The sequence below is a fragment of the Haliaeetus albicilla genome, chromosome 11 (genome assembly GCF_947461875.1).
Source record: "Haliaeetus albicilla chromosome 11, bHalAlb1.1, whole genome shotgun sequence".
Taxonomy (NCBI): Eukaryota; Metazoa; Chordata; class Aves; order Accipitriformes; family Accipitridae; genus Haliaeetus; species Haliaeetus albicilla.
The window spans coordinates 34,070,660-34,097,785 of record NC_091493.1 but is presented as its reverse complement, the minus strand read 5'-3'; the positions used below and the strand labels follow the sequence as shown (position 1 = coordinate 34,097,785).

General features: G+C 44.8%; 2 long non-coding RNA genes across 10 annotated transcripts in view; one reads left to right on the top strand and one right to left on the bottom strand.

Annotated features, from left to right (window-relative positions):
* LOC138687789 (uncharacterized) overlaps positions 1-23,371 on the top strand; it is a 35,563-nt gene extending 12,192 nt beyond the window's left edge. For 2 of the 9 annotated variants that reach the window (XR_011326905.1, XR_011326904.1), the window contains exons 2-4: positions 13,709-14,367; positions 17,616-21,266; positions 22,591-23,371. This is a non-coding gene — a long non-coding RNA (uncharacterized lncRNA). Of the gene's footprint in view, positions 1-7,436; positions 7,638-7,727; positions 13,155-13,708; positions 14,368-17,615; positions 21,885-22,590 lie in introns of all 9 variants that reach the window. The other 7 variants (XR_011326911.1, XR_011326909.1, XR_011326906.1 and 4 more) reach the window with 7 other exon arrangements.
* LOC138687791 (uncharacterized) overlaps positions 10,359-27,126 on the bottom strand; it is a 37,154-nt gene continuing 20,386 nt past the window's right edge. The window contains exons 2-5 of the long non-coding RNA XR_011326916.1: positions 23,394-23,471; positions 22,762-22,928; positions 18,044-22,083; positions 10,359-10,477 (exon numbers count right to left, since the gene is read on the bottom strand). This is a non-coding gene — a long non-coding RNA (uncharacterized lncRNA). The remainder of the gene's footprint in view (positions 10,478-18,043; positions 22,084-22,761; positions 22,929-23,393; positions 23,472-27,126) is intronic.

Sequence of the window (27,126 nt, the reverse complement as noted above, 5' to 3'; positions counted from 1 at the left end):
AAAATCTCCTTTCATAATTAGAACAATTAAATAGTTAGCAAGTCATCAAAAAATGGCCATGTGAGCTCAGAGGAGGGATCTTACTACCAAATTCCCTTTCTGACAATGATGCTATATAGCCTGTATCTGCGGTCAAAATGAAGGAAGAAAACTGAAGCCTCAGAGGGAATCAATCACATCGGATTTATTTACTTTTGTATTTTTTTCCAACTGTTTCAATAGACACCGATTCCTCATCTGTTATGTTTAGATTGGAGAGTCTCAGACAAGGGGTAAGGAACTATAGCTTCAGCCACAGCTTCCTACTTCTCCTTAATCAAAACCTGCCAGTAGCCAGGGAAGCTCGCTGAAATGAATGGGAAAGGTAAAGTGCTTGCAGATACATACCCGCTCAAACCTAGCCTTCCTCTTCAGCCTTCCTCTTCAGACTGGACACTGCGCCTTAACCAACAATGAAATCCACCTTCAGCTCTGAGCACGTTTCTTGCTGTCAGACATGTTCTGGAGAAGATGCAGACTGTCATTGTTGCTGAGCAAACTATTGCCTTAAGGCTGTCTGTCGGGCAACTTTTCTGAGCCATAAACATGTTCTGCAATTTAGATCAGAAACATTAACAACTACCAAACAAAACCATGCAACACACGCAGGCAGCCAAAATAGAATAAATAACCGGTCAGGCCTCTGCTATGCAAATACTTTCAGTTAGGTAAAGCAGTTCTACATTACCTTCAAAAAGTTCATTAAAAGGTTCCCCGGAGCTGTGTTTTTTACCCACAGCAGTCAGTTTTCAGGTCACTCGCCATGCAACCTGCCAGAGATCATTGGGCGCCAGCTGTATTATTTGGCATTACTGTTTGCATTAGTGTTGTGCCAGGCAAGCAGACTCCGTGGCAAGAGACAGAAACACAGAACAAAAGGATGGTCCCTGCCCCAGAGCACTTCCAGTCTTAATCTAAGATGCAAAAAAGAGACCGAAAAAAAAAAAGAAAAGAAAACAGCAGGTGGAGACAGGGAAGTGAAAAGAAAGGATGAGACAGGACTGATTAGTGTGATACTGAGCGGCCTCAACACAACAGCTGCTATCTGGCATCAAATTCTTTGCATAAGCGATGGCTGGATGGGGCCTATAGGGAACTTGCCAGCACATTTTACCACATGAGCCATACGTTCTGTGTCACAACTGCCAAAAGCGCTTTGGGGTTGTAAGGATGGTTTGTGGTTGTGGCTTGGCAAAAGGTATAAGGAGGCAAGAGTGTGTGTCTTTCAACTGTACCGATATGCCAAGAATAAAGAAAAAAAAATTAGCAAGGCTCTCAAGCCCAGTCCCTGTGACACTATCATGAAAACAAATGTTTATTTATAACAAGAGAGCAAATTTGTGAATCACAAAACCTAACTGGCAGCCTCAAGCGATTTGGAAGAATCAGTTTGAAAGTCTTTCCCCCCCTCCCCAATCTATCAAACTGCAACTGCAGGCTAAGTCACCTCGCGTTGATTAGCAGCCCACACAGTGCTCTGCAAGCCTAGTTTTTGAAGGGAGGCTGGGAGCAGCGTTTGGGAGCTCCTGGTTCCTGCAAGGAACTGCCAGATGTTCACAGGAGGTTGTCACACGGTCAGGGTAGGAGCTGAACTGCCCCAGGTTTTTTTTTTTTTTTTGCTTGCATGTATCTGGCACAATACGCACCTCAGTTTGGAAACCTTGACCCATATTAGGTTACACTTCTAGTTAAAAAATCATTCATGTCAGTTTGAAAACCACATCCTTCAAAACATAATGTACTTTAACATTCTTTCGCTCCCCCCCACCCCATGGCCTCTAATTTAGCAGGGTTTTAAGAGCATCATGTGCTTGAACTCTGAGCTGCTCCCACGCATCTAAAAAAGTAATTGGAGTATTTAGGCTTTAAATGGATTCTCTTTTCAATCTAAGTGGTATCACACATCAGAGATGTCAGTATGAGTGGTTGAAGAGAGATTAGAAATTCTCCTAAACAGTCTGGTAATTAAATCATCTATACATCCACATATTTGGTTGAAGAAGCTCTGACTGCCGTAGGCCCCATCTCCTCGGTGCTCCCACCACCTCAGAGCATGTAGTATAAAAAAACATCCTGCCTGAAGACATTGGGTGTCAGTCCCGCTATGGGCTGTTCATCTGGGATTTCTCAGGACCTGTCCCTGAAGGAATACTGCTTTCTCAAGGGAGACTCCTGAGCCCAGACCCAGGGAGTTATTTTGGTGCCCGACTCTAGCCAGCAGTTGATGCAATTAGACACTAAAAAAACCTTCAGGATTTATGCCTTCATCTTTTTGTTCCCTGCGTACAATATCTAGTGCCTATCAACCATTGCAAATAGGAATAATGGCTAAATTCTGCTCCAAGTTCAGATGTGAGAGCAGCTGTTTTAATTAAGCCATTCTAGTTACTTATCTTTTTAGTTTCTTTTTTCTAAGCTCGCAAGTTTTTATCGTCTCTGAAAAGAGGCCTAAACAACAGCAGGAATGGCCCTGCCTCACGTGGGGTAACGGCTGGAACCACTGCCCAAAGTGGCTGAGGATGCGCTTGCACTCTGCCCCTCACGCGTCCCGCTGCCACTGGGCAGGTTGCCACTGGGAGGACATTACAGTCAGCATCAGGCTGCTCAGTATCACAGCGGTGTCCTGCACATACCCTCTCTGGAGAGTCTAACCTGTCAATATTTACATAGCAAAGATATTATAAATAAAATCAATCCTTCGTCTTTCTGCTTGCCTAATTCTAGACCCACATATTGATCTTAAAAGAGTGCATACCTAAAGTAGACTGTGTTGATTATGAGTGGCCCAGAGGATCACACTTTAATGTTCTTAAGTATCAGCTTTGTTTTCTTTCTTTACTTTGTTTACAGAGGAGCTGCTGCATGGATGTTCTCACTTTCTGTTAGTGTAACTAAATTTGGAAAGCTGTGTGCAGGCTCATTCCTGATACAGAAACAGAGACAGGCTCTCTTCCTACTTCTTTCCTTCCAAAATATATCAAAAATATGAAGAAGTCAACAACTTAGAAGGCAATGCAGAAGTTTTCCTATACTATCATTGTACTCAGTAACATGGAAATGGCAACAGCAGCTCTTTTGCTAACTGCACCCTGCTTATTACAGTAATTGCTACAGTAACTCAGAAATACAGCATCTCAAATACACGCGCCCAGCTATACCAATAGATAATAAGATTTTAGAGTCACCAGCACTGAATCTAATCATACCAACTAACCCTTAGCAAATATTTTGTCTTAAAAACCTGACAGGATTCCTCTAGTTTGTCATTATGCTTGTGTGGTCCCCCTTCTGAGCATGCCAGAATGAAATGTTAATCCTAAACAATGACATCTCCTGGGTGGATTTTACATTCTGCAAGATCAGTTTCTTTATTGCTGGGAAGGAGTTTGGTGACTCACACCAGCCAGGTAACTGAAGGTAACTATGCAATATATAGAGTGACTTCAGCGGGTTCCCCAAGGGCATTTGTTCCACACCCTCTGCCACGAGTCACAAAGCAGCATGTGCTGCTGACCAGATTTCAGATATTTCATATAAAATACTGAGCCTCACAGTTAGCATGTCTTAGCCACCTGGGCTTGGGACATGCACAACATCAAGGGAGAAAATCCCTGCACCTTGAGTGCAATTTAAAAATTGGATTAATGTTTTTTAAACACTCCCCTCCCTTGTCCTGAGCTAACAGCACCAATGCCCAAGGACTGCAAGAGCCAAATGGAGGGGCATGATGAACCATCTCTCTTTCAAGCGTCTGCAGACTCTACCTTTGCTCTTTTATTTGGGCTTTCTGAAAATGCTCTTCAATGAACTGAATTGCTTTCAGTTGTAAATCTAAGATGGAAAAATGCAATATTAGGCATATCTGGCTTGGCATCCCTCAAGCAATATCCATATGCACATTCCTTCCCTTTGCCAATCTCTGTTTGCTCATGATTCTGCTGGATTTTAAGCAAAGGACCTTGCATATGGTAGCAGCACTCCACTGGTCACAATTCAAGGCAGCTGCAGATTTCTAAACGAAATACAATATGGAAGTCCTTAAAACAAACAGAGACGCTTGGACTTTTAAGTACAGGAGTGTTTGAGATCCTCTAAATATACACAACAGCTCATTCTTTGTGCTTCTGAAGCTCGCTGGAGGAAGCAGGGCTTGTCATTTAGCAGAGTAATTATAATGATTCATTATTATGATTATTAATTATAATCATATAATCACAGTAATGATTAATAATTATAGTCATTACTATTTATATTAGAAGAGATCCGAGAGGCCCAGTCAGAATAGTGGTCCCCATTGTGCTTCACATGGTAAGGAGAGATGACTAGGGGCACCGTATTGACACTGGGACCGTGGTCGAGGACCCAGATCCTTCAGATCTGAGCACCGCGTTTGCTGAATGTATTATCCGTACGGCGGTGGAGCACCACGCCGGGTGTGAACGGAGATGTGCAGCCCTGTCAGGCACCGCGTGTCAAAAGGCAGACGATAGCCCAGGGAATGGCAATGGGACAATGACGGGGGAACACAAAGTGACAGTTACAGCTTGGAGAAGGGACCTGCAGCTGCAACGTTTGCAAAAATAGCGTCTGCTTCTATGCGTCTCCTGGTCCTCCGCTTCGTGACAACCTTGTGCTTGGGCGAGATGGGGTAGTGTGACAAGCACTGCCTAACTACAGCGGTTTCCAGCTCATCAGACTATTCTTGCCCAGTCAGCTCGTGTAGATGTACTTCTCTAGGTGTTTTCCTGCCTTGGCTCATGAGGGACTTACCCCCTTCTCCCTTCTCTTCTCCAGCACTGCCTCCCCATCATCTACATGATTTAAATTTGGGGCTCTGAGATGCAAAAATACCACCTGTGCTTGTGTAAATGTTCATTATATCATATTATACCATAACTTCTGCCGAGCAGGGGACAACAGTCTATCTTGCCTGCGTAGGCACTGCCTGCAGTAATTGCTGAGCCCGTGACCCTCCGCAGCACACTTTGTTCACTCCTGGAGTTTGCTCTCTGCAGCAGTTTAACACGGTGCGTGCTAATGCAATAGTCTACTGTTGCATGCTCAGAAGCCTCCTGAAGCCAAGGTACTACCACAATTACCAGGCCTAAGTGTAAAGATAAGTGTGTGTAAGCTTTTGCAAGATTAAGCCCTTGGCCTTTTGTTCTGCCTATACGTAAATTGCTGCTTTCTTGCCGCCTCCTCGTACGTGTCTGGCTTTGAAGATGCAAAAGGTAGGGAGTTCTGCATCCAGTGCTGTAATTTCTGTGTTCTTCTCCAGTTTGCTCCTAAACTGAAATGTCTCTGTTCTTCTAGTCTTGTCCCAAGTTGCTTGGTTAACCAGTCAAAGCTATCAGGATTATTCTATTTAGAGACTACAGGACAGATTCAGCTATGAGTTGTGAGGCAGTCTAACTTAATTAACTTAAAAGGTGTCTATACTAGCTCAAGTAGGAACAAAGTCCTTTTGTAAGATGGGTGAAAATCCATTGCTTCAAAAACTGGGGAATGTAAAAAATGGTGATGCTTTATACATCTCCCCCCAACTCTCCCAGACAGGGGGAAGCACAGGTGATAATAGGCTTATCTTGTTATTATCAAACTCTGAAAAGTCAATTGCACAGGCAGATCTGCTGCAGACTTCATTAGGAGAATTAATGAAAGTATATTTGGCATGTGCTCCATGACACAATGCAGAAGAGAAAAACAGGAGCAGCCCTGGAGGCACGCTGGTTCTTTCAGTAAGGCAAGAAAAGGGACCGGCTGGTGCTCAGGTACAGCTCTCCTTGTTTCTGCAGGACAGTGGTGCTGTTTAATTGCACAATGTGATGCGGTTCTTCAGTGCATTAATTTGTTATTAGAAAGCTTTACATCCCTAGGTATTCTAAATAAAAACTTCCATGGAAAGAAAGTCTGAGGCTGGAAAATGGAGTTTGGAAATGACAAAGTCAAAGCTTTCTTACGGTCCAGTCCCTGATTACGTGATCACATATGTATGTTGAACAGGGAGCAAGGCGGAGCTGGATACTCCAAGAGAGTGAGTTATGATGGAGCCTCGTCTGATTCACTACAAAGGTTGGATGGTATGCACTCTATGAGACATGTGGCCACACAGCAAACAATGAGCATAAAAATAAAAATTGAACAGCTGCCTCATTTGCTAAGCACGTCCATCTTGTACATTGAGCAAGCCTGGGTTCCTGCAGGGGGGGGAAAAAAAAAAGCGTCTGATCGTATTAGCTATATATATACACACTGTATGTGGATGCATCAATATCGGATGCTTTATTAGGCTGGGATATGTCCTGGACTCCAGACAGATATAAGAATAAAAGACATCTTAGAGAATATTGCATTTTTGGCAACATGTGTTGGCTCAAAGGAATTGTAAAGGAAGTAAATTAAATACTACTAAGAATGTATATATTTATAGCACTTTTCATACAAGGATCCCAAAACACCTCTCAAAAAATTAAGCTTCACAACTTTGCTGTGATCTAAGTAACAAGCATCGTTTTTTTCTAATGTGCGAAGTGAATCAGAAAAAGACGAGCTAGTTTAACCAGACCATCAAGAGCAAGAATGTCTGAATTTTAGGCTCACATTTTAACTCTTAGACAAACTGTCTTCTGTGAAAATATCCAGGGAAGCTATTGATTTTCCTGCTTCCCTGCCCTTCTCCAGCAATCCAGCACAGTGCTCAGGCATATGGTTAACTTAAGGCCATTGATTGTTGGCCTGTGTTTCTGAAAAACCTTTTGGCGTGAAGTACGTACAGTTTTGAGCAAAAAAGTAGGTTTATAAGAGCATTGGTCATTTTACCAACTGTGCCTAGAATTTCCTGGACGTTATGAATGTTCAGCTGAATCCCCAGTGTCAGATTGCATTAAAAGACTGTCCTCAAAAAGGAACATTCCAAATTTCCATGATCTTTGCCAGTTTCCAATGATTTGACGTTTATTTGAGCTATTGTGCAAAGTTTTCTGTTGAGTCAGATCATTCAGGACTAGCTGCTGGGACCACAGAGTGTCAGCAGAACATAATTCATCTGTGGCTAATGGCAGCACAGTGTATCGGATAGGTAATGCTTCTTCATGCTGAGATACGCCACTAGGAAATTTGGTGGGGTTTCTTTTTTTCCATAAAGACTGGAATTAAGCATTCCGTTGCCCCTTCGGTTGCTTGTTGGATCTCTTTAGGAGGAGAAATTTCTGGAGCATCTTTCTGGGGTGAGAAGAGGGAGGGAGAAGCAATATATTGATTTTAAAGAATGCCTCCAGCACCCTGTTTTCTGTATCGTCCGTGCTGCCTTAGGTCTTTGTTGGCTTTTTGGCTGATTCAGCTTTATCTTTCTGCTTCCTACATGTACACACACACCTGCTTGACCTCTGCCTTTTCAGTCTATTCCTAGGGGAATTCCCTCAGCCTGCACAAAGTGCTCATACCAAGCTCTTTGCCTTCATAATAGAGGAAATACCCACCAAGATTACGCCTCGCTTTTGTGGTATGAACTACAGTTGAATAAAACTTCCCCGGCTGCACAGTGAGACCAGGTCTTTGAGCCCACATATGCTTTATGTGAAAACAGCTCGCCCATAAAGGTAAAGCAAGAAATTTTTTTTTTTGTGTGTGTGTGAACTGTTCTCAAAAGTAAGTACACATGGAGCTCTAATTAGCTTTTACCTCTGTAGATGGGACATCTTGGCTTCAAGATAGAGCTCGCGTTGACTTAATTGCTTAGATCTTAAGCTATGCAAGGCAAAGACCCTCTGTGCTTGTGTAGTACCTAGCAGCGCTGGAACCAGACTGAAGTTCCTCAGCAAGACCTCAGTGCAAATAATGAATGCAGCTACATAAGAGGACATTGAGTGACTCATTCTAAACCACAAGATGTTTGGACTGCAAATAAAGAAAGATATGTGGGATATAATCTGCTGTTGAGTTTTAACACAATTCCTGCTAATTCTGAGCTCGACACAGCCTGAACAATAGCAGGCTATAGATTTTGTTTCCGTCCCTGACATTTACCAAGCACTGCAAGACTAAAACATTTTGAAGGTTATATCCAATGTCCTGCAGAACGAATGACAAATGTCAACTCTTACACTCTTGCAAGATCTGAGCAGGAATAAGACAACTCTATAGACTGAGGCAAGTTTATTATTACAAATACCTTATTAAATCTAAATGGTAATGGCATTCCAATTAGCTCATTGTTAGGAATCTTTCATGTTTGACTTTCATTTAGACTGATTACGGGAATAATGCAGACCCTGTATAAGTAATTGGCACAAAATAAAAGCGTTTGAGCTGCAAAAACCCTCCTAGAGGCTGCGCTCTTTAAAAAGAAAAAATAAATAAAAGCTTCCTATCTTTCCCAGCTCATGAGCTCTCTCTGTTCACCATAATAATGAGACAACCCATTGAGTCTCCTGTGGGCCTGGTGGTATCGGAGCTCCCTTTTTACCTACCCCTCTCTTCTCAGGAGCTGTAGGGGGGCTCCTTCTCTTTTACTCTCCACCATCCTATTCTCTGCTCCCTTCGTCGCAAGCCTCGGCACCGTTTTATTGATCCTGCTCAACTGTGGATTCTTTCACACCCAGATCACAGGCTAGCCTCCGTCTCTCCCACACCCTCCTCCTCCTCCTCCTCACAGCCCTGCTGGTCTCTCCAGACACGCAGCCGGGAACATGCCTTTCTGTGTCCTGGCTCCCAGCTCCTTGCAGAGAAAAGGTGTTTTCTTTCACGGCAGAGCCTCCACGAGCCTGACAGAGACTATCGGTGACTCCTCACAGCGGGATCCTGCTTGCCTCCTTCAGAGGGGAGGATACGGGAAAGGGCTTCTTCAAGAATTTGCTGCAACTCGGGACAGAGATTTTCCTTTCTTCCCCTGGTAGAAGGAGGTCCAGAGAAAGAGGACCCACTGCGGAGTCCCTCTTGCCATGGGGAGGGCTGGAGCACAGCCCTTGGAGAGCTCAGCCAGGCTGGTGGGTCCTGGTTTCCCCCCATGGGTTAAGTTCCAGTTGGGCAAGGGTGCACCAAGCCTGGACGACCTGGCTCACTACTGGGTGCGGGCTGAGGAGGAAACATCCCGTTGTGAAAGACACTGGTCTTGGGGAAAGACGTCCAAAACCATTGCCTGGAGCCCTAGCTCGTTAGGTTAGGAGAAGGAGCAGCACGAGATATTTGGAGAGAAGAGAGAAGGCCACAAGCATTCATCCCTGCCAGACCTCCCTTCCTCCTTCTCTGACTAATCTGGTGCCAGCCCTGTCCTCTTTCTGGGCACGGAGGCTACAGTAAAATACGCAACGTAGGAAAGGTTTCCTGCTTTTCGGTCTGGGTATGCACTTCGGTCGCACCCTGCTCTGCGCCGGGGCTGGATGTAAGCCTGCACCTTCTGCCCCTTCCCACCCCACGGCGGGTGGGAAGGAAACCCGGCAGGTGGGCTGCGGGGACCCGAGACATACTCCAGCCGCTTCCCCGCCACCGGGATCAAGCTGGGAGCAGCGCTCTGGATCACAGCTTGCTGGCAGTGTAGACACAGCATGTGTTAGCCGTATGACGGCGCGCCAGGAAAGGTCTCTCTGGTGTGGGAAAGGGAAGGGCCAGCAGTTCCTACTTAGGAACTATTTGGCTTCTGGAGGGCTCTGGAGGGTGAGCTGGGAGCTACGTGTAAGCAGCAGCAGCAGGGCTTTGGGAAAAGCTGTGGAAGTAGATGGTAACAGCAGGCAGCTGTAGGATAGCAGGCAACTGAAAGCTGGGCCCAAACTGCCTGAAAGTTTGGCCGGGATCTGTCCCGCTGCTCTTAGAGGAGAACGGTGGTGCCCGCGGCACAAAGGTGCTGGGCGGTGGACCAGAAAGGTTGTGCAATCCCCATCCTTGGAGGTTCTCAAGACTCAGAGGAGCAAAGCCCTGAGCAACCTGGTCTGAATTCAGCGTTGACCCTACTTTGAGCAGGAGCTCAGGCTGGAGATCTCCAGAGGTGCCTTTGGACAGTAATTGTATGACAGAATATGGGTTGGGAACAGCTATTTTGCTCTCTCCATTCGGTGAAAGCACCTTTTATTTCTGACAGCGCTGATCAAAGAATTTCTTCCATTACTGGAACTGCACATTGTTCGGAGAAACCTGCCCGTGCTGGAGGGTATTGTCCCTGGGGTGCCGGTGGGCCCGTGCTCACCAGACAAGCAGCCCACAAACCTGTAGATCAGCTTGGTAGTCCTTTGCATTTGATCTCCTACAGTGCCCCTGTAGGTTTGGGGACCATCAGCCTGCTGGTGGCATACCTTCCTTCCTCCCTCTTGCCTGTTAAGGACCGGTGGGTGACTCTCCTGATGAAATTAGGGAAAGATTTCCATGGCTTTCCATAGGTGGGTCAGGACTTTCAAGTCTCTCTGGGCAGTGATGCTTATTGGACTCTTCTTACTGGCTGGACCATGATCTGGTACAAAAACCAGTAGTGTGTTACAACATTGGATCTACCCTAACCTGGTATCACAATCTTGTTAGGAATTAGTTGCCTTTTAAAAAAATAATGCAAATAATGAAGTAACTGGCTCAAAAAGCTGCGACAGGTGAAGTGATGACAAGTTATGGGCACATGCCTAACTAAAGCACATAGCTAAGCATGTGGTTAATTACTTTTCTGGCCTGAATATGGGTACTTTCCCAAACTGAAACTGAAACTTGCTCCATAGCTGAAACACGTAAACAGACCTGTACAAGAGAGCCCGTTTTGTGCGAATGAGAAATATTCCCATGGATGGCTAAGTTTTAAATTAACTCTGATTTTTATGGGACTCTTTGAACCAGAAACCACGACAGAACTTTTAATACTAAGCTGGCAGTAATTTAGGCATTGCTGTATTGTCAGGCATATTTATCCTGCCTTTGTATTTGTAACTGGTTTATATTTACTTGTCACATTAAAATAACCAAGAATTCACTTTTGTGTGTTAGAGCCGTTCTGATGAGGTATGTATGGGTAAGAGCTTTGTTACCTGTTTGCAGTAATAAAGATGAAAAATCTACTGACATCCCAAACAAGTTGTAAACTAGGTCATTTAACAAGGTTAATTTTAATGCTTGAAACCGCTATGTTGTCATTGTAAATTAGGAACTTCAGGTGAAACCTTGGATGCGTCGAAGTCATCTGTGACAATGGATCCGGAGGCGGTGACTGGCTTAATAGCTACAAAATTCTTCTGAATAACCCTACTTACACTTCTGTCTATAAGGTTAACCAGAAAGGAAATTATGCAGAGTAAATTTTCTCTGTTTAAAACCCATAAGCCTTACAAATTATATTTACATTTAATTAAAAAGTAGACACATTAGCCATTTTTTCTGCACTTTTGTTCAGATTCTGCACTGGTTCAGAATTCCTCTGCAAGATGTTTAATGATAATCTTTTTATAAATAATAAGATAGTTAGACAGAGTTGCCTTTAACCCCAAGTCTTGATTTGTAAGTTTAATAAGTTTCCAAACATATTATTAAGGATTGTGGGCAAAAAAAAAAAAAAAAAAAAAAAAAAAGGTGAAAGAACAAAGAATCGAGGTGCATTAATAATACTCAGGAGTGATATTGTTCCACCCTCAGAGCTGGATGAATTCCCTTTGTAGCCCTTGAAATTTACCCTTCTTATCTGTTTCAGGATTAAATCATCTCCTTATCTCAGCTGTATATCCATACTGTACTCTTTATCACAGAATACATGCTCAGTCAACATCCTAAAAGTTATGGCCAGAATGATTAGTGATTTTGGTGTCTGGATTTTGACAGGAGGCTCCTTAGAGAGCGCCAAATTTGGGTTGTGATTTCTTTGTTTATTCCATGCCTTCTGCTAAGAAGCATATTTAATTGTGGGGAAAAAAAATAACTGGAGGCTGCTGAACATTAGATTCTCAAAGCTGACATGAGTTTCAAGCACTGGTCAGCTACCAAGACAACTCTGTCCTCTGCAGACACCAGTATCGACCCATGGTCTCTGAGGGAGCTCTAGGAAAAGACACATGGAACAAATCTTGAGGAGACCTTTTAGATTAGGAACAAAACCTTGGTCATGGGTAAAAGCAGACCACCGGGACAATGCTGTCCCTAAGCCCTGCATTGCTAAATTAGCACCCTCTGAACCAAATTAAGCCTTTTTGGGATCAAGGTAATAAAGCGTGGAGGACATGAACATATTGCTCATAACAAGCAAGTTCAAATGAGAAAGATGAGACAATCAGGCCAGGGGGAGGTGAAAGAGGGAGTTCTGGTGATTATAGTTATTTGGAAATCCAGCGGAGGGAGGATCCCTATGGCTGAAAAACATTTCCACACCTAGAATTTGTGGAGGATGAGGTTTTGGTGGTGACTAGTTCTTTGATGTCTTTTCCTTTCCCCGCCTTTATCTAAGCTTCACTTGAGCCTCAACCAGCAGCTTGCTCCCAGGTGAGGTTAATTCCTAGATGCTGCGAGGAGCTATCAGCTGACTTCTTAAAACACTGTTTAATTAGCAACGATATTACATTACAACAACGATATTATTGCTTTCAGAATGGAAGCATGTACACAAAGGGCTGGAGTTATGAATTACAGTAACAGAGGATAATCTACAGAGAGACAACAACAAGATATATTAATGCAGTGCCCAGACATGCCCATGTGTTGTGCTTACAGCTGTCCAAGTGATGAGTGTGTATGTGGGATATTTGACTAAAGGCTCCCATAGCAGAAAACAAAATAAAGCAAATAGAAGAAGGCAGAGAGAGGTGAAGAGAAAGGAAAATACTAAGACTTAATTCCCCAAGCCACTCCTTCACCTGCAAATTCGGACATCAACAGCACTGGGCAAAAATTAGACAGGAGGTTTCCCTGGGTGTGCTGTGATGCAATAGCACAAAGAAATACACATCATAGTTGTCTTACAGGTCAGGAACCTGTACTGGTACCATGTACATACTTAACAATATGTAGTGCCCAAATGAAAGCAATTTACCAAAAAGTCAAATTTAATTCCTTTTTTTTTTTTTTTTGTAGCTCCAGTGCTACTTTGGAAAAGCCTGGTTAGCTGAGCACTATGAAAAGTATTGTTTTCTCCTGCACCAATGGACCCCCTTTTTAAATATTAGGTTTAGAGAAACATGTCCAGTAACAATCCCAGCTCCCTATCCCCCAACTTCCACTTCACAAAACCAGACCAGTTCAGACTAAAGAGCCAGTGAGAAAAACAAAACAAACCTGAAGAGCCTGTGTATGAAAAACAGAGCTGAATGGTTTGAGCAGCTTCAGGCCTGACATTGAAGTTCCTCTGTGGCAAAAGGAACTGAAGGGCATAATGAGATCATCAAATATTTCTTTGCCTAAATTACAGCAAGGCCAGAGATTTGTGAAGCTTTGACCATTAAGTCAAATAAGGATATTTGGATAAGTTAGGATGGCTCTGGTTGTTAGTCAACTGGGCACAAATTAAGCTACTAATAACCAGGAAAACCAACATAAGTGACAAGCAGTATTTTAACAAAATAGACCTTCAACAATAAAGCATCCTGATGAGTATTTCTCAGGTTTCTGCCCTTTTCTCAGAAGAGCAAACATTGCATTATCACTTTTTAGAAACCCTTACTGCTTTGTTCCCAAAATGCCCTGAAAAAATTCACACGTTTTCCTCTCTTCTCATTTACAGCTTGAAGGTCCATCTATGTTTTCCACAGCAAGTTATGAAACTGGCACCATCCTTATCCTCTTTCCATCTGGAAAGGGTGGTTTCGTCCAAGATCTTCAAAGGGGAGTGAGCCACTCGAGTACCTTTAGGGATCCAGTCCAACCGACTCATGAAGAGTGCAGCAGAGGAAGAGGCGGCACATGCTAGATACGGGTGATGGAGAACTTCCCATGGGATGCTCCCAGGGTTGATGCTAGTGGTGACAAAAATGCAACTGGATGAGTCACAACTTGTAAGGAAGATCCAGATCCTCAGAGGTACCTAACTCTATTGGACCCAGATCCTTGGAGCAGTACAGGTATATAATGCCCATTGATTGCAGAGGGGTTAAGCAGTTTAACACCCTTCTCTATGGATTTGAGAACTGAGCAGAGATCTCAGACTCCAACCTCTATAAAACAAAATGGGTGACTTTAGGATAGCCCAGAAGAGAAGAACAAGGAATGGTATGAGGTCATCAAGTACAATAACCAAGCAGAGCACCAGTCTTCTAAGGTGCTGCTGTATGGCTCACCGAAGTCAATGAAAAGATCCTTCACGATTTCGGTAGATCAGCCCCAGTGCTTTACTCTTTCAGCTGAGCGGGTTGGAACGCTGCCTGTCTCCTGCCTCTTCCCAGGGTGAGTGAAAAGCAGTCCAGAGACGTTAAGGCAAATGAATCCTTTGATTTAAACATGGTTTGGCCAGGGCCCAGGCTGGCCCAAAGCGAGCCTCTGGTTATATCAACAGTTGTAAGTAACTTAGCCTGTGTCAAAGTGCAAACGACATCGCCGTCTGCTATGTGCAAACCCTGCAACAGTAAAGATGTCATTAGATACTCCACATCTGAGGCAGACCACTCTTGCCAAGCCCAGGCCCCGTAGAATTTGGCATCGCTTATAAAGATTAATCTATTAATATTTATTATCGTTACTATTTAATATTATTCTCCAAATTGCAAGCAGGGGAGTTGAGGTTGTGGGTAACCTGCAGGCCAATTAAATTTCAGGAGGAGCAAACTTCTGGACTTCTGGAGGTATTTCTCTTTGCTTTGCAGAGAGTATTCCTGTCTGGCTGAGCGATACGTGGAGCTAGGGTGACAGCCTGTGGCAAAACAGAAGAATTTCAGTGTCTTAATCCTTTTGATTTCCACTTGCTTTTGATCTTTTCTCCGCTTCCTGCTTGGCAGGCCAGACAAAGGTGGTAACGTTGTGGCTGCTCCCATCACCCCTGGTTTGAAGGATGGAAATTGCCATCCTTTCTCCCTCTTCTTTCTCCCTACTCTTCTGCGTTGGTCTTTTCAGGTGCTGCATTGACTAACAGCCTGTTTGACAGAAGGGTGCTGTTCCTGGCTGTGCGACCTGAAGGAAATAATCTTGTGTGCATCTTTGCAAGTGTCGCTCCAGTGGGATGGCTGGCTGGCTCCTTTTGACTCCAAAAGAGAGGAGGAATGGAGCAGCCCGAATCTCAGTTCTGCATTTTTTCATGTTTTGCTTCTGGCCTATTCTTCCTTCCGTGACATGGGCCCTGTTAGAGGCGTCCCCTGTTGAGGTCTTCTAGTTGGCAGGGCAAACCCCAGCTATCTCAATAGCAAGGCAGCAGCCTCTGCACTTCTAATAAGACTTTAGGCATTTTTCATTCCCCAAATGTTTATTCTGGGTCAGAGTTTTCTTCTGCTGCTGCTTCTTTCTCTTTAGCAGCAGAGTTAAAGAAAAAATAAATCTATATTCTTGCTGTACTCTGCCCGAATTAATCAAATAAATTTTCTTTAAAGCAACACTAAATGAGTCACAGATGGTATTGCCCTTTTACAGGTTGCAGAAATCACCCATTACAGTTCTTTTAATTTATCAGTGAGGGAAAATAAGATGGCCTCTTGCTCCCTTCGCAATAATAATCAGAAACAGTCTATTTGGAGTTTAATTTACCCCAAATATGTATTGATAGTTGCAGTGAGGAATATGTGACCTCTTTGGGAGTCACCAGTGGATGGAAGGTGGATAGCTTTTATAAAACCACCTTTAATAAAAAAGAGTGTTATATAGAGTATGTTTGGTGGTGTATTTAAGCATATGGTTTCCATATCAGGAGCTAAGATGGCAAACACATGCTTTACCTTCTGACAAACCTTTCTTATACTCATCACTCCTTGCAAAAAGAAAGCTGCGAGGGCTTTATTTTATTTTTTTTTTTTATTTTACAACTCTGATTATATGGAAGAGCTGAAGGAATTTCACAAGGAATGTAAACCTTGCGTCTCCTTTGCCTTTTTTTTTTTTTTTTTTTTTTTTCTTTTTTGGCCTGCTCGTACAAAGAGACGAAGAGGCGAAACTTGGCCCTCGCTTAGCCTGGCTCTCCCGGTTCCCCCCAAACCTACTCCGGGTGCGATCCCCCGGGAAGGGACCCCCCCGCCGCCGGCTCCCCTCCCCTCCGCCTCCTTTGCAAAAAAACCTCATCCCCTGGGAAAAGCATCCCCAGGCGGCCTTGGCTTTTCCCGGGATGTTTTTTTGGGGAGGTGATGGTGGTGGGGTGGCTTTGCCTTGGGGTCCCAGCGCTGCTCCCCATCCCGCCTGGGGCTGCCGAAACCCTCCGGAGAGGGGCTGCCTCACTCCGCCAGTGATAAATCTAGTGGTCCCCTCGCTTTTTCGTCACTTGCCTAATCCTGTGCCCTTCTTTTCATGTGCGGTAATTGCTAACATCTGCTCCCGGAGCCCGAGCCGTGCGGAGTTTGCGAAGGCAGAACAATGGCAACAGCTGTTTCATTTCGCCCCGGGCCAGCGCTTCCTGTTCAGTCTGCATCTGCCCTTCTGGGTCCAATTTATGTTCCTGGGTTGGTTTTTTTTTTTGGTGGTTTTTTTTTTTTTTTCCTCCCTGTGACCCCCGCTATACGTCGGGATTCGGAGGAGCGCGCGTTTCAGCCCTGGGCTGCGCAGAGGGGATGGGGGGTTAAGGGGAGGAGGGGGATGGCTTGCCTCTCTTCAAGCAAAAATAATAACAAATGTCGGGGAAAAAAATAAACCAAACACCCCGACGTAATAGGAGTGAGCAGCGAGGCCGGGTGGCGGTGCGAGGCTGGTGGCCCCCACGCTCATACGTCCCCGTGGGGAGTGCGGTGGCCAAGGTCCGGCCGGGGCTGGCCGCTCAGCGGGGACCGACCCCGGCTCCACAGCCCTCGGAGAGCACAGCCTGCAGTGGTGGGGGCCTTTAGGGGTGCTTTTAAGCCCCCCCAGCCTGACCCCCAGACTCGTCATCCTTCGATTTCCCTGTCCCAAAACGACAGTCGCCTGGGTGAGGGGAGGCAAATGGGCTCAGCCCTTCCAGCAGGGAAGGAAAACTGGTTTCAGGCTGGATCCCACAAGTGTTTGGGGCCAGGACTGGGCCTTGTTAGGCTGTGGGCTCGTTTAAAGCTCTGGAGCTGACCAGGTTGTTTCTTTCGAGTCAGGTTCATACTCAAAGTCTGCAGGATCTGCCCTTCATACGTCACATTTTAACATGAATTCTTCCTTCCTCCCCTCTATTTTTTTTCCCCTGAGAAAGTGGCCGCATTCTTTCCTGAGTTAATTGTATCTTTCTGGGTTGGATAAGGCATATCTCGTTAGAGGGGGAGAGAGATTTGATGTGAACTTCAAGCTACCTTCTCCACGCTACAGAAAAGAAATCCCTAATCAGCACAGTATATATTTTGTATAATTGCTCTTTGACATTCCCCCTTTCCTTGCTAATTAAAGTGAAAGAAAACGGTGGTGAAATGTTCCAGTGTGTTTTTCTAGGACAAGAAAAACTAAACCCCTCTTTTGTTTATAAATACAGGATATTTTAAGAGTCCGGAGAATCAGCTGTTTTCACAGGCACGCTGCTGAAATTTATTATTATTTTTCTTTCGAGCCAGGCATTGAGCACCTCTGCAGTTAGAGATCAGCTTTGCAGCGGTGCGAACGGCCCCAGCTTGGTGGAGGTTACCTCGTCCCCCCCAGCGCGTCCCGGGGTTGTGATGGGTGATGCTGCATGCCTGCTGGGAAGCTCGAAAAAGGCCATCTCCTCCTGCACTGTGTGAAAGCCTCAAAGCAAGATCGTTTAGAGTAAAATGCTCAGTTTCGTGTAGCGAATTTTTTTTTTTCTTTCAAGAGTGAAAATTAAAGCAATAAAAAGTGAGTAAAGCGTAAACGGTAGCAAGGATCTATAGCTACCGCGGATTATTTCTAGTGTCCTTGAGACTGTACGATGATTTTTCCCAGTTTTGCTCTAGCAGAAAGGGGGTGTTCCCTGCTCCCTTCAGGTTTGTGTTTTAAAGGCTGAACAGTTCACCCACACACCCACCCTTCCTGAGATCCAGGGACGGAGGTGGCCTGGCTCCTCTTCTCCCACCGCCTGACTCGCCAGCCCCCACGTGAGCTCTTGCAGCCCACCAGGAGCTCTTCCACCCCTGGAGCAGCCCCTCTCCCGGGAAGCATCAGTCGGGCTGTCCTGGAAATCCCAGCACCATGGTGCGACCTGGAGCAGCCACAGAACTTGTCCAGCTTCTGCCCCCCCCATTCCTGAAATGGGAAAGAAAAATGAGTCTCTAAAGGATTGACAGGGTGGGGAAGCCTCCTCTACAAGATCTTTCCCAGCATGTCCTGTTCCGTTTTCTCTCCTTTAGTTTTTCCATAGGGAAGGTGGGCCTGATCCGTCCTGCAGCGGACTGAGTGGCTCCTTGGGGTGCTCACTGCCATCCAAAGGAAAACTGCAATCTTGCTGGCTCCAGATTTTATCCCAGGTCTCCTGGGATGGATACTAGATTATTTTATAAAGCTCTGAGAGTTAAGGGGTGGGAGAGAATGACAATATTACCCTCCTTTTTTTGTGTGTTTTGGAAATTCTGAGCTTTTGGAAACTGCAGTAATGGCCACAGTAGCAGGAAAAATAGAGAAAATACTTGCAGATGCAAATAAGGCCAAAACCAGAACAACAACAAAAAAGGAGAAAGTCTTGCATGTATGATTTCTTTTAAAATCTCATGATTATTTAAGCCAGACTTTTTATTTTAATAGGCAGTTCTTGATTTTTAGAGCTAAAATCACCACAGCTGTTACAGTGGTGGCATTGACTACGCTTCCCTACCCTCGGCATGTGAAGTTTGTGGTAATATTTTATCTGGGTAGAAAGATGTCTGAAGGATTTTAAGAGTAATCACTCCACAAGAACGGCTTGGACATATTTGCAAAGCACCACACACCTCAAGAAAGGCAGTACCTGCTTATCACTAGCAGTTAAGGATAGCTTGCTGAAAGGCTGCCAGCAATTTCTTCTTAGGGGAGATACATTTAGAGAGTGTATATGTATGGGGTGTGTGCATATATTTTTTTTTTTCTAAAGTGTATTTATTGCTGATTCCTGGTATTTATTTGGGGAAAGCTAAATGGCACTGAACAGCTGCTGCTATGTCGACTCTCATTTGTCATGTTCCCTGTTTACGTGAAATGCTCGCACTAGTTGGGACGTGATCGCGCCCTCTGCTACTGGGGACAAGAAACCTCCTAAGTCCTACCCAAGCCACGTGCGAGAGGGAAGGGGACAAGGAAGATACTGCTCTGTCTTGTCCTGTTCAGCCCCACTCCATCCGTGCCTCAGGTCTTGGTACTTTGGGCATCCAGAGGGTGGTTGTGGGTGATACTGGGTGATACTGGTCACCACTCACCTGTTTCCCAAATCCACTTAGGATGCTCATGCTCCCTGTAAGCCCCCACTGTGGAGGACTGGGCCGATGTCTCCAGGGAGATGGTGGTGAACGAAGGTGTCTCGCACGACAGTGTGGAGTTGCAGACCATCTGCAGGTCCTCTCAGACCTGGGGATTATTCCCACAGTTTCGGAAGCTCTGCCCATAAGATGTTCACGTCCTCCTCATGAGGGAAGAACACTCTGTTCTTGCAATGTGAGCATCTTGTGTTTTTCACTTAATAATAACCATCTGCAAGTTTTTATGATTTCTTCTCAAGGTGGTACTAAAAATAGCTCTTTCTTTCCCTTCCCTCAAGCCCCTTTTAGAGCGATATTTTTATTTTTCACCCTGAAGCTAGTCTTGCATGAAGGGGCAGGAAGAAATGTGGTCACTTGGGTATCCTATCCTCATTCCCCCACTTGCTGACTGTAGGGCTGATTTTGTCTCTGGTGCAGTTTTGTTTCTGCTGGATGATACACTGAGGCCATTTGGGTCCAAGAAGGTCACCTAAGCCCAAGAGTGCTGCAGCCCTGACCTCAGAGGCAGCCCTGCGTCGCCTGGGACACATCTCTGTCCATCACACACTCCCCGTCAGGGATCAGGGCACGAATTCCTCTTGAACTGGAGAAAATCCTGAAGGTCCAGGTCCTGCCCTTTGCCACAAGGCTGCCACCTCCCTCTTCCCTCCAAATGACTGGGATATCTGAAATACCAGCTACTGTATTTGCTCTTTCTTCCTGTAAGCATGTTCTTGCCAGGGGCGATGCTACCAGGACATCAGTACTCGTTCTCTGAATGGGATCTCCTGCATCATGATGCTAATACTTGGCATCTTTCTGAGCCAAGTAGGATTTACTTTAAAAGCCTTCCATCACACAAAAACCAGCGATGAAGATATTCTGGTTTAGCAAAGGGAAATGCATTGTATTACACGTTTCACGTGGCCCTGATTTGAGAGGTACCTAGGGTATTAGTTCATGTTGATAAATTCACAGGCCACACAGAGGTCTGCAGCACAAGTCTCCCTCCTGCCCTGTTGATGATGTCCACCCTGGGCTGGAGGATCACCCTCCCTCCAGCACACCCAGTTGGGTCCATTGGTCCCAGCAGCCCAGCCCCGAGCTGCTATGCCATGCCACCTTGTTCAATCACACCTTTGTTGTGATGACATCAGATTGCATCATTACCCTCTGGGAAAGACCCAGAAGGGTGTTCTAAGCTGCTGATCACACAAGGGAGCCAGAGTAATGAGTTGCTGACAGATTTATAGGTTTTAGTCCAATTAAAATGCTGTTTATTGCCTTTAGAAGGTCCCTGTTTGTTTCTAATTTTAGAAGTAATTTTGGGAAGTGACTAGCTTGGCAGTGAATGGTGAGCATGGGACCTGAAATTTTCCACTAGCGCTATTGTTACTATTAATTAATAAGTATTATTAATAAGTAGTTGGCCTTGGACCTTGTCCTGCCACGGCAGGGCAGGAATTCAGGACACCACCCAAACACCACCAACAAAATGGCTTTGCTGTGAAAGGGCTCAGCTTTGCTCCTCTCACTCCAAATTACATCTGCTTTGACCAGGACTGGATTTGTCTCCGTTTTTTCCAGACACAGCCTATTGTTTTCCACCATTCTTGCTGCTCTTCTCAGCTTTACCATCAACATGGCAGTAGCCATCACTCAGCAAATACCCTGTGGCAGTTAGCGATAAAAATAACCAAATGCCTATAGGTATACATACCTATATATTTATATTGCATAGGAAGGAGGCGAGTGCCTGCAGGTGACCTCCAAGGGAGCTCTCAAAGGCGATGCACCCGCTCAGGAGCAGCTAACGCTGATTTGGTAAGTGCAGTTGGTGTTTGAACCTGTTGCTCTTTGTTGGCCTCACGCAGCTTCTCTTCTGATTGCTCAAATTTATGCTTTTAATTTATTCACGTTAAAGAGGGGGAGAAGTTTTGAGGAAAAAAAAAAGTGCAGTGGTGTAAATGATCGTGTCTATCTCTGGCTAGCAGTGATGGGAACCTTGCATGAATAAGAAGTGCAGAAATAACAAATCTTGTTTGAGAGATGAAACTAGAGCTGGAATTGAGACTTGTAAGTTCTGTTCATAAGTTGGTAGAGTTTTGTTGTGTGGCTGTGGGAAAGCCACTTGGATGTCAGCTTTCCCACTATCTAAAAAACCTGGAATATGAAGTTATTGTAAAACTTGGCTATTTATTTGTGATGTACTTTGAGAGCCTCTGGTGAAAAGTACTGGGTAGCTGCACGATTCCCTGTGGTTTGTAAAATCTACATCGATTACAATTTACCAAAGGCAGTGACAGGAAGTTTTAAACAGGGAGAGACCCAACCAAAACACAGGATCCTCATGTTTCCAGATCTTGGAGAGGTCCACATGCTGAACTCAGACTCAAAGCTGGTGTCTTTGCAGAAGACAGAAGGAAGACCACGAGCCTTCACGTGAGCCTTGAAGTCTCGAGGAGAAGGCGGGGGGGGCTCGACCCCGTCTCCTGCCTGGTTGTTCTTAATCTCCTGCAGGAATGTGACATTCCACAAAAGCTCTTCTCAGGGCAACAGTGGAGGCCACTGCCAAACCCCAGTGAGCTGTACCTCTCATTCCTCTACCCTGAATCCTCCACAATAATCCTTTAGCTGGGGGCTGAAGGCATAGAAAAAAGAAAAGATAAAAGGGAGCTTGAATCAATGCTGACTTCTGTGGTAGCTAATGCTTTAAAAATGCCTAAAGATCACTTCGATTGCACACTGTTTGGGCCATGTGCCATCCTTTCATTACTTATCCATGTACAGGATTGCTCACTAACATTCTGTTGAAAATATATTTTTCTTTTGGCCAAATCCAGATTTTTTTTTAAGCAGAAAACAGAAAAATATTTTAGCTGAAATTAATTTTTTTCCCAAAGTGATCCCCACCCCCCCAAGTAGAGGAAAGCAGGTATTTTTTTAGAAGCTTTTGAGTTCAATAAAAAATACTTTTCTACTGAAATATATTTCAAAGCAATTTTTTGCCTATGGCTAATTTTTTGGCTATGTCTAACATATAGTAGCTGCTTAGGAATCTGTCTGCTGTAAACAGGATTATTACTAAAAAATAGAAGAGTGTGAGGATGCCAGAAGGGGAAAATCTCACCGTTTTCTTTTATCCTAGGCAGATCACTTCAATGGGCTAATAGCCAAGAAGGTTAAAATATTAATGGAACCTGCACAGACCACACCAGATGGAAAAGATCTGAGTTGGGCAAAACCTCTTTGTTGAAATTTGTACTTTTGAGTGAAATCTTTTCAGAAGGGTGGAGCATCAGGCAAAGGGGCATCTCACCCTTAGGACACATTTTTGTGATACTTCAAAGGAAAAGTTGTGAATTCTTGCTTGCGGTTTCATTGACATATATTCCTTCCAGAACTCTGAAAAACTTCCCTCTCCAACAAGGTTTGGTCCTGTGGGTCAGTGGATCCTCCTGGCAAGCTGGTGAAATGTCTTCTGGGCTGTCAAGGGAAATACCTTCAGGTCAGCACTTGCACGGAGGCGTCTGCCTCTGCCCTCCCTCCAGGTTATGGGCTGATTATGGCCAAGGTCTTTAGGGACCTAGCAGGGGTTATCACTTTTAGATGGGCAGGAGGAAGGGGAAGGCAGCAGTGATGAAGTAATAGCTGTTATGGCAGAATGAGGACCGCTCCAGTGACATGGTAACACCACGCAGCAGTCCTGGCACATGAGCCTTGGTAAACTTAGGGGTTTTATAGCTTTATGGATGCTGACAGTCAATCTTAGGAATCCCTTAACATTATCAAGCCAACTGCATTACTTGATGGAATGATTATTTTTGTATTAACCTTATGAATATTAACACTCATAAACTTCTTCCTAAGTAATTGTTAATATATGATATTATGAAAATAATAAAAATGTTGAAGGACCTTTCAAGCCAGCATGTGGGCTCTGCTACTGACTTACTCTGTACTCTTGGATGAATCTTTTACTTTCAAGTACCTCTTACTTCCCTCTGATGAGTTATTGCTTGTACAGCCCTGCAAAAAAGTTAAGAAGATGATCCATGAGGGCAGGTTTCTTTGGGATTTCAGTGCAAGAGTCCTGTAGGCATTTGACTGGAGCGCAATGAAGAAAATGTTCCTGTGCATCAAGAGGAAGAACACATGGGCATGCGGCAATTCACAGTCCAACAGGAAGAGAGCAGTTAGGTTCGGTGGGTAACGGGAGCATATTTTCAGATCAGCTGATGCCAATAACCTATTGCCAATGGAGCTTTGGGGAGAATCCACTCTTTTGGGTATGGCATTAATGCAAAAAGCCCTGTGTCATGCTCAAGGTGAAACAGGGTGAGTTCTGTTTCCCAGACGCATCCCTGACATGGGCTAAGGTCCCAAACTGAATCCCTTTGTAATACTCAGGGGACAAAAGGGATCCCAGAGGCTGCTAGCACACGGAGCCATTGGAGTAAAGGCCTTTTAAGTAAAATCCAGGCTCCTTTTTGTGCTTAAAAATGGTAGGACTGAAAATACCAGAGTTCCAACTTATAGAAGTCATTTAAATGTGCTGTTGATACCCCTGAGCCTTGCTGGATGTACTCTTAACGTCACAAAAATCTTGCTGGCAGGTAATTGCGGGTGCAGAGCTGTCCCTGCCTAAAGCAAATCTGGATTAAAAACCAGTTCTTGTTTCAAATGCTTCGGAGCATGGCTCATTCGAGTCTTTCCACAACCCTCAGGAAGGAGAAAAGCAAAACCATTTCTCTCCATCTTTTACAGAAGGGACTCCCTGTGGAGACAGTAAGTGTTTTCTTTGGAGCGGAAGGCTGAATCCCAGGGGCACGTGGGCGCGCGTGGAGCGGCTCTGCACCTCCAGCCATCCAGGCAGGGGTCTGCCCCTGCTCTGTGTGCACCGGGGTTCACTGGGGTACAGCGAAGATGTACGAGGGGCAGAGGCAGGCGTTTGGGATGCCTGGATTTAATACAAGGGTATGGCCAAAGCGCAGTTTGGACGTGGCCAGGAGAGCTGCTGTGCGAGGCTGGGATTCAAGAGCATCTCTCAGTGGGGTGATCAAGCACTGGCCCCTGCATTGGATGGAAACGAAGCTTGCAGACTCTTGGGCTCTTATGTTAGATTTATACCCGACCCAACCAGGCTTTCCTGGCTGAGCAGGGTGTCTGTGCTGATGTGTTTCATCTATTAAGTACCAAACGATGCTGATATGCAAAAAGGTTCAGCTTACATCAATGCTGTGTTGTGTAGTTAAACAACAGTGAACTGAGCTGGAAATGTAGGAAGTTTTCCGAGTGGAGTGGAAACTGAAATCTTTTTTACACATGGAAAAAACCCATCTTTTGTGGGCAAGACCAAGGTCCAACAAAATGGGAGGTACACTGTCCTTAGCCAGGTTCAGCAGCAATTAATGAAAACTAATTTAAAAGGCTCAGAAATACAAAGTGATTCCATCCCTTTCCTTTTTACCCAGAAACCATCCACCTTCTCTAGTGTGTTTAACTGCCCCCTTTCCTATGTATGAAAGAGATGTGGCTCTATGTATCATGGCTTGTTGGATGTCTCAGGCACTGCTGCATGAAATGAAAGCCTTATTGTTTTTCTGCTTTTTTTTTTTTTCTCTCTGTTTGAATATTAAATGCCAGGAAGATTGGTAAAGATTTCAGAAAAACAAATTGACATTTGGCCTAATAAAATATTGTACACAGTTTTTCCTTTCTGCTTTGACTTGGCAGAAGAGTGTGTGAAAAGCTCAGAGAAGAAATATTCCATTTTTCCTGGAGGGAGGCAGGAAACCATTAACATACAGTGCTGGAGCACAATATCCTGATATGCCCTTTAAAATTAGCTCATAAAGACACAAAAATGTGAGATCTGTACATTAAGATTAAATTCAGAAATCACAAATGTTCTGGGAGGAACAGCTCTCTCTTAAGCAAGATTTCTTGTTGTCAGCTTTCACAATTTTGTCATGCCATATATAACACTTTCCTTTAATGGTCCAGCTGCTGAAAGCTTGCAATAAGGAGAAAAATGTCAGATTTTTGTTTTTAAAACAATTTTTTTGGAGAAAAGTATCTTTAAAGTATGGTAAAAATAAGCTTTCGAGTTCAGAAGGGAAATTAAGACAGAGCCCCAGATATGGTGCTTTTATTATTAAGCTAATCCCATGCGTTTGGGGACTTGACTCTTCTCTCTTTAAAACATTTCAATACTGGCAATCTCGAAAATTGCCTCGCAACCTTTTGTTTTGGGGCCACGTGGTGGATTGACAAGTCCCCGCACCCCTTTGCATCCTGGTTTCTCCACCCCAAGAGCTGGGTTAGCCCCCAGGCAAGTTATTAGGTCTCTCCCAAATGACAGCTCCCTGTGTGTTGTCCCCAGGGCCACTGGTGTGATGTCCCCGAGCTCCCAGTGCCCTCTGCTCCAGCCCAGTCCCCCAGTGCGACCCGTTGGATGATGCCACCGTTCTCCACCTAGTTAATAACGGGCATGGGCTATGGAAGTCAGCATTCCCTTGGCAGCTTTCAAAACAGGATGTCTGGATCTGAGTGCAAGCGGTTGTTTCCCGCTGTTAAAAAAGCTGGGCTTCTGCAGGAGGTGAAAACTGAAATTTTATCAACCTAATAACTCAAAAGGTCAAAACCTCCCATGTTGCAATTCAGTCATGACGGGTCTCAGCAAAATTCTGTGGCAAATTGGGGGGAAGATAATAAAATTAAATTTACTATCAAAATAAAAGACAGAAGGCGTTGTGGTTTTATTCACTAAAATCATCCACTTCTCAGCTTACTGAAAGTTATTGTTGTGTTGCCAGTTTACCATGAAGCAGATGGCTGCCATTTTGCGGGGCTTTGGCTGTGTGAGTTGACGGTATGGTTTCTACAAGCTCCAGATACAGCATTAACCCGTGTAGAATGCTGAAAGACGATAACTTGCTTAAAGTAAAAAGCGTTGATGATGTGAATCTTCACAACTAGAAATGGGTCAGCGCCATGGCTTTGGGAAGATTTGTGGCTCTTCAGTTTGGGTCTGTGGAAGCTGAATTTAGAGGAGTCAAAAAGGAGCAGGAGCAGAAAATACAGCAGCAAGAAGCAGCCCAGTGGCTGTAAAGGAGCTGAGCTGTTCTGCCTGGAAAAAAGCAGAGAGAATTAAAAAGTAATGGCTGGAAAAAGGAAGGTCCCTCCTCTCAGCCCAGTTTAGAAAGACGAGCAAAGCCAAGGGGCGTAGAAGGAGTGGGAAACTGCAGTGAGATGAAGAGATTTGCTTCTATCAGTTCCCAAAGGAAAAAACAGGACTGGGGAGAAAATACCATGAATGCAGTCCCTGAAAGAGGAGTACAAGGGACCACTGATGAACTGATCCAGCTGCGTCCTGGGGTTGTGAAAGTGAATCCTGGCGTCTGCCTGGCTGAAGTGCCCAGTCAATAGAGGACACCATGCTGGAACATCTGCCACGCTTGTTTGGTCTTACATTAAAAATAGGGCACAGACAGGAGTGTCAGAAGAAAAACTGCTTTTACTACTGTCTGCACCGAATGAGTGTATAAACAGCTACTGGAACCCAGCAGAGGAAGGCTGTCAGCCTGGCAGAAGCTCGGTCAGATTTTCAGCTGATGTAAATCAGGAGGACTCTGTTATTAGCGCTGAACTGGCTTACAACAGATGAGGCTCTAGCCGAGCC